Source organism: Curcuma longa, chromosome 1, assembly GCF_044706935.1.
Source record: "Curcuma longa cultivar G26 ecotype Majalengka, Jawa Barat chromosome 1, ITB_CL_G26_1.1, whole genome shotgun sequence".
Taxonomy (NCBI): Eukaryota; Viridiplantae; Streptophyta; class Magnoliopsida; order Zingiberales; family Zingiberaceae; genus Curcuma; species Curcuma longa.
Window position 1 is genome coordinate 27,938,147 of NC_133861.1, and position 6,591 is coordinate 27,944,737.

The window sequence follows — 6,591 nt, forward strand, 5'->3', positions numbered from 1 at the left end:
GAATGAGGCTTTTACTTGTGTTGAATGAGTATGTCATGGATTTAGGGGGAGCTTAGACTATTGGACTTAAATTTTTTTAAAATATCCAAAATGTTACAATTTAGACACACTTCATGATGCTATCGAAGCACCCTAGTCATGTCAACTTGTAGGACCTCAAAGCCTTACTACATTTTGATACATAGTGCCACTTATCTCAAAATCTCATATTTTTGATACTTTATCAAAATACTGATTAATTATGCAAACCATTTTTTTTCTTGATTAAACATGTTTTATGTAATAACAGTATCAAATTTCATGATTTTTCAATGAATATTAAATTAATTTTGAATTTCTAAAATTCAGGTCTGAAAATCTATTTTTCAGTCATCAGTCGACTAATTCAGGGACCAGTCGACTGATGTGTCTGATTTTCACTATTTTGACCTGTTTCTTGATAATTGGACATCCTTTGCCCTCTATTATTTGATGCATGCTCTAGGAGCATATTTATGATCTATAGGAATGTTCAAAACCTATTAGTCAATGCTTACTCTATTCATTGTTCAAAGACATGCTTAGACTTATAAACCATATTGTTGGTGCTTGAACAAAAGAGGAGTATGTGTTAAGAAGGAGTATTTAGACTGAAAATAAATTTTTGACACACTTGCATGAATTTAGGGGGAGTAGTTAGATTGAAAGTAAATTTTTGAAACACTTGAATGAATTCGGGGGGAGTGTTTTAGGTTATAATAAGTTTCCAAAATAGAAACTATTAGCAAATTTCAAGAATTAAGGAGTCATGACATTTCTTGTAGGATATTACACATCCTAGGCTCCTTAATTGGTGAAAAGATCTATTCATACTAAAGGTTGACACTTTGATTATGAGAAACTTAAAGCTTCAAATTTTGATACATGGTATCAAATTAATATTTTAATAATGCAAAATTTATGAAACTAATTTTTTATAATGACAAATGAGTTAAGTAATTATGGTGTCAAATTTCATAATTTTTTGATGAAAATTGAATAAGTTATGAATTTTTGAAGTTGGGTCTGAAAAACCATATTTTTCAGTCATCAGTCGACTGATGCAGTTACCAGTCGACTGATATCTCTATTCAACTGTGTATTTGACCAGTTTCTTGGCGATTGATCACTCTTTGACCACCAACTCTTGGTGTATACTCTAAAATACCATTATTGATTAATTGGACTGGTCTAAACCTAAAACTTAAATGTCCTAACCAAAATTGTTGGTGCTTATTTTTAAGGAAAGTACGATTTTAGGGGGAGTCCGTGCCAAAACTACTCAAACTTGACCTCTAAGGCTTCTTATTGGGATTTAGCTCTACCTTTTATTTATGTTTACCTCCTTAAATGTACATTCTTTTTTATGGTTGTCAAAAAGGGGGAGAATGAGTTGTTTAAGTTAGACTTTAATGCTTTTATGATGATAATCATGCTTATTGATTCATTATGTTTATGAATGGTTATTGATTCAGTTTTTACTAAGATAAATTGTTGTTATTTGATATATATTGTTTTAAAGACCTAACTAAAATAAATTTTTGCCAAACATCAAAAAGGGGGAGATTGTTGGTGCAATCTTGCCCCAAGTGAATTGGATTTTAATATTTGGCTAAAATGAGTTTAAGTTAGGCAATGTTGGTGATCTAACGTGTGTGAATTGAGTTCACAGGAAAGTCCAGGAATGAAGTATTGGCAAAAGGTGAAGTCCCGGAGGCGCGGCCTCTTGGCAAAGGTGAAGTCCCGGAGGCGAGGCTCTTGGCAAAGGATGAAGTCCCGGAGGCGCGACCTCTTGGCAAAGGAAGACTTAGCACGATGAAGCTGAGGGAAACGTCTCAAGCTAGTGCAAGGAAGGGCACGAGGCTTGTGGAAGGCATTTGAAGGCTTGCGTCAAGACTAAGGGCTGAAGAAAGAAGCTGAAAGAGGAGTTTCAGCTTGATCAGTCGACTGACCAGTTCTTCACCAGTCGACTGACAGTCCAGTCAACTGAAAAGTTTTTTTCAGTCGATTGGAGATTGATCAGAAGCACACCGAAGCGGACAGAAAGATCAGTCGAGTGAGTAGTCGACTGGCATCAGTCGACTGCTAGACTACCGTTGGATGACAACTGGCACATTAAATGTGTATTAAAGAGCCGTTTGAAGCCCATCAGTCGACTGGCTTTAGGAGCAGTCAACTGATGCACGGAATTCTATAAAAAGTGTGGTCCTTCTCCGATCATCACGATCGCCTTATACTTAATCAGACTTCATTCGACTCGGCTCTTCAATCCGACTTAGAGGAGGGACATGTGATGTAGCCTGGGTGAACCCAATATTGATGTCATTCTCTTTTACACCCCTCAGTGAATCAATGCCCTCTAAGGGCCCAGATGGCCCCCAGCCATTCCATTCCGCTCGGTTATAACAACTTCTAGACATATACTCCAACTATGTCGAGTGGGCCTTCTCCGATGACAACCTTCGACAAGTACCTGATAGTTATAGTTGCCCCTTACTTAATTGGACTTTATTCGACTTCATTCCTTAATCTGACTTAGAGAAGGGACATGTGATAGTATCTAGAGTTACTCTTGAGCACTGACCTCACTTTTTGACCTGCTACTCTCTTTTTCGAGCATTCCTGACTTGCCAGTCTCCTTTCTCAAGCACTTGGTGTTCGCCCAGCAACATCACATTTGGACTCAAGAAGACCACTTTGGATCTACACTCTCGAGCCCTCGACGTTCATCCAGCAACATCCCACTCAAACTTAGGAAGACCACTTTTCTCTCTCAAGCACTTAAGTAATCGAGCTCTCAACTTTGCATCCAGACTAAGGAGAATCTTCTGCTGAAGCGCTTTCCCTTTGTCCAGTGGAATCCCACTTGGACTCGGGTCACCTTCCAAGTACTCGACCTTACTATAGCATCCCACTCTGACTCCAAAAATCCATTCGGAGTTTGCACTCCCGAGCACTCAACAATTATCCAGTGATTTTCCATTCAGACTCAGGAAGCCCAGTCGGCTATTGATAATAACCTACTACTCAACCTCAACTTTCAACAACTTGCACACTTGGCCAACTGCCGGACAACCTCTAACAACTTGCACACCTATTCGACGGCTTGACAACCTTCGATAACTCTTGATAGTGTTATAGGTACGGTCCAAAGGTTGTCACCCCTAGGCCCTACCACCCTTTGTGCGACCAGCCTACAGGCGTCATTTCACTTGTGTAGCAGCCCACGTGGATATTCTATTCCGCCGACTATATAAGGATCGATTGAGGTAAGTGAATGTATGATGACTTTCTTATCGCATGCGGAGGCAATTTCTCCACCAACAACCTCTCTCTATCTCTCTTGACCATTTCTTTATCTCTCATGTTCACGAGCCTTATCTTCCAGCACAACACTGACTTGACCATCGAAGGAGCCGTGCCTACAATGCCAGCCCCCACTAACGCGCTTTGACTCACAGACCACAAGAATCACATTGGAGGACGATCAAAGTTTCTGCCCCAAAGGTGAATGGAGGTGATGTGTGAAAATCACAAGTGCACAATTATCGTCAAGTAATAAAATATCGGTCATTGGGACTATTAAACCTATTACTAATCTAAATTATGAAATATACTATCTAAATCAATCGAGATCATTGTGCGAGAAAGAAAATGAACTAAAAAAGCAAGAAGAGTTGTGGGGAAAACCGATTGTTGGAAGCAATTCTAGGACTTCAGTTTCGCCGCAATAATCATTGGCATCCTAAATGTGACTCACTCTTTTACCTTCATGTTGATATGCATAAAGGTGGTCTATTCTGAGGTATTAGATATCTTCTTTTGGAATAATACCGATGTGTTTACACAAATGCAAAGCCTATTTTTATGGTAACCTTAGTAGAGCGACCACTTTCACAAGGATGCTCCTGTCATGATGTCCGATGGTCCTCTATGTGCTTTTTCCTACTTTATGACGTCGAATCGAGGTAAACTCATTAAGCTTTTTGATAGCCAATGGTGCCCTCGTGAGGTTTCGAACTGCATTTATGAACAACCCCTCAAGTCTCAAGTTTTATGGGTCAGAGAATTAGGTTTACTCTCAGTCCTTCTCCACATCCCTGTGGTATGAAGACGCACGCTAATGTTGTAATCATGTATGCAAAATAAATTCAGATCATGAATCAACATATCATATGATAAAAATAGATGAATAAATATAAAATATATGTCAACAATGCATTCGGCTACTCCCTCATCCTAGAATTTAGAGAACTATTCCATGGAGATGGAGGTATGAGCAAAATATATGAAGGAAATCATTTTACAACTCAAATAAAAAAGAACATAGAGAAAAGACTTAGTTGTGGTGTCTGTGGTTGTCTTCGACTTGATCTCCAAGCTCCTCGGTGGATGAAATCTTGACGACTCCTTGGAAACAACTCTCTCCTAAGGTTTCTATCATGGGGAAACTCTTCATCCCTTTAACAAGAGCTCCATGGGCTCTTTTATAGCCTCAAAATCTACCAAATCTCTCTTATAACATTCCAAAAATATTGAGGCATTGCCATTGTGCCACGGTCGTATTTGTTGGCGTAAGGAGTAGTAGTCTATCCCCAGAGTTTCGATGTTTAATAATACACCTAGGTCTGGTCTGTTTGATCAAGGGTTGATCCACAAGACTTAATATTTAGATATGAGTGAAGTCTAGTCAGGTCAAGGTTGGCCAAAAGACTAGTAAGAAATTCTAATCGGTTAGACCGTACAAGAAGAAGTCCTAGTTGAGGCTAGGCAGGGAAAGTTCTAGTTGGAGGCTAGACACGGAAATTTCAAGCTAGAGGCTAGGTAAAGGAAGCCCTAATTTGAAGGATTGGGCAAGGAAGACCTCTTTGGAGGACTGGTAAAGGAAGTCCTGACTGGAGGTTGGGCAAGAGAAAGTCTGAATAGGTCAAGGGTGATCGAATATTTGGCAGGTGAGAAGTCTACCTATGGAAGTGACAAGTCCTAACTGGAGGTTAAGCAACAAAAAGTCCAAACAAAATGTTTGACAAGTGGGAAGTCTATCTATAAAAAATTTTCCATGTGAAAATTTTAAATCCATCCTCACAAATAAACAGGACATTAGAATACAACTTAATCAAAAATTTAAGTGATGGATGATCCAAGTTTGGTTAGTTGACTCAAATATATTTTGTTAGTTATCGGGCAGAGATTTCATCTTTGTTGGTTGGCAACATGAAATATACCAGACTAAATGCTAACTACAATGGTGTTAATAGTAGCCCTAGAGCCAATTATATGATGATTGACTAGGGACTTTTGTATCATATTCTATTATTAATAAAGGTAATATTTTTTAGTTATTATACTTTGTATTTGTACCAAATAACTAAGTACAATAATGTCCTTGGGTAGCTAGTTTTAATCTACATCATATCGATTGTTTGAATCAATAGTGAGATGATGTAGAGAACACTACTCTGAATTCATCAATTAAATTTTTCCTTGTTATTTAATTTACTAAATTCATCAATTAAATTCTTTTTTCCTTGTTTTTCTAATTTTTTAATTGTACGAGTAAGTGTAGTCCTAGGAACACATTTAGCAGATGGATTAAGAGATTCTTTACAAAAATCTTCAAATGTGCATTTAGATTCAAAACTAAAAGAAAGATGTTCTACGGAAATAAATTTAGCTAATTACTTTCTTAATTTATTATCAGAATATAAAAATAAATCGGAATCAGTACTACTACCGCTAGAAAATCTAGATAATTGTGTTTGAGAAAGGTCGAGTCCATATTCCGTCAGGTGCTTTGTTTCTACATGTCGTTTTAACGATCCATAGCCGCCGCCGGCTTGGAATTTGTAGGTAGCATTGCAATGCTTACATTTTGCACGCATTTCTCCCGATGGAAGAATGACTTTCTCAAAATGTTTAGTAAAAATAGAAGATTTTAGAGGAGGATTATCCCAAACCTTAGAAGTAATTGCTTCAGTACTTCCTTGTGTTTCAGGCGTCGGAAGGTGTTGGGCCTCGATATCATCATCGGTGGATTGAATGTTGGGAATGGGATCCTCGTGTGCTATTTCTTTTCCCCTCCGAGATCGATGTGAAGAACTTCCACCGCGACTTCCTTCCATTGTAGTCGAAAGATGGAGTCGGAACTCGGAAACACGAACTTACGAAGTTGAGAATGTGAGATTGAGAGTTAGAGAGTAGAGAAGTGTGTGAAAATGATGAAATGAACTCCCTATTTATAGAATTTGGATCATAACGGACACTAAATCATAGTCATTGATCAAAAAACGGTCAAATGATCCTAACCGTTGAAAAAAATAAAAAAAATAAAAAAAACCCTCCAACGACTCTGAATCGCTGGTTAATCGGCGGTTTAGAGTCGTTGGAACCGGCGGTTCGGACCGTTGGAACCGCCGGTTCCAACGGAAACCCCAAAAGAAAAATATAGGCTTGAACCGCCGGTTCAACCCGCCGGTTAACCGGCGGTTCGTCGGTTCCAAATGGGTTGAACCTTAACCGGCCTGGCAGGATGTTGGGCCGGTTCCTGTTTGGCCCAGCTAACTGGGTCAATGG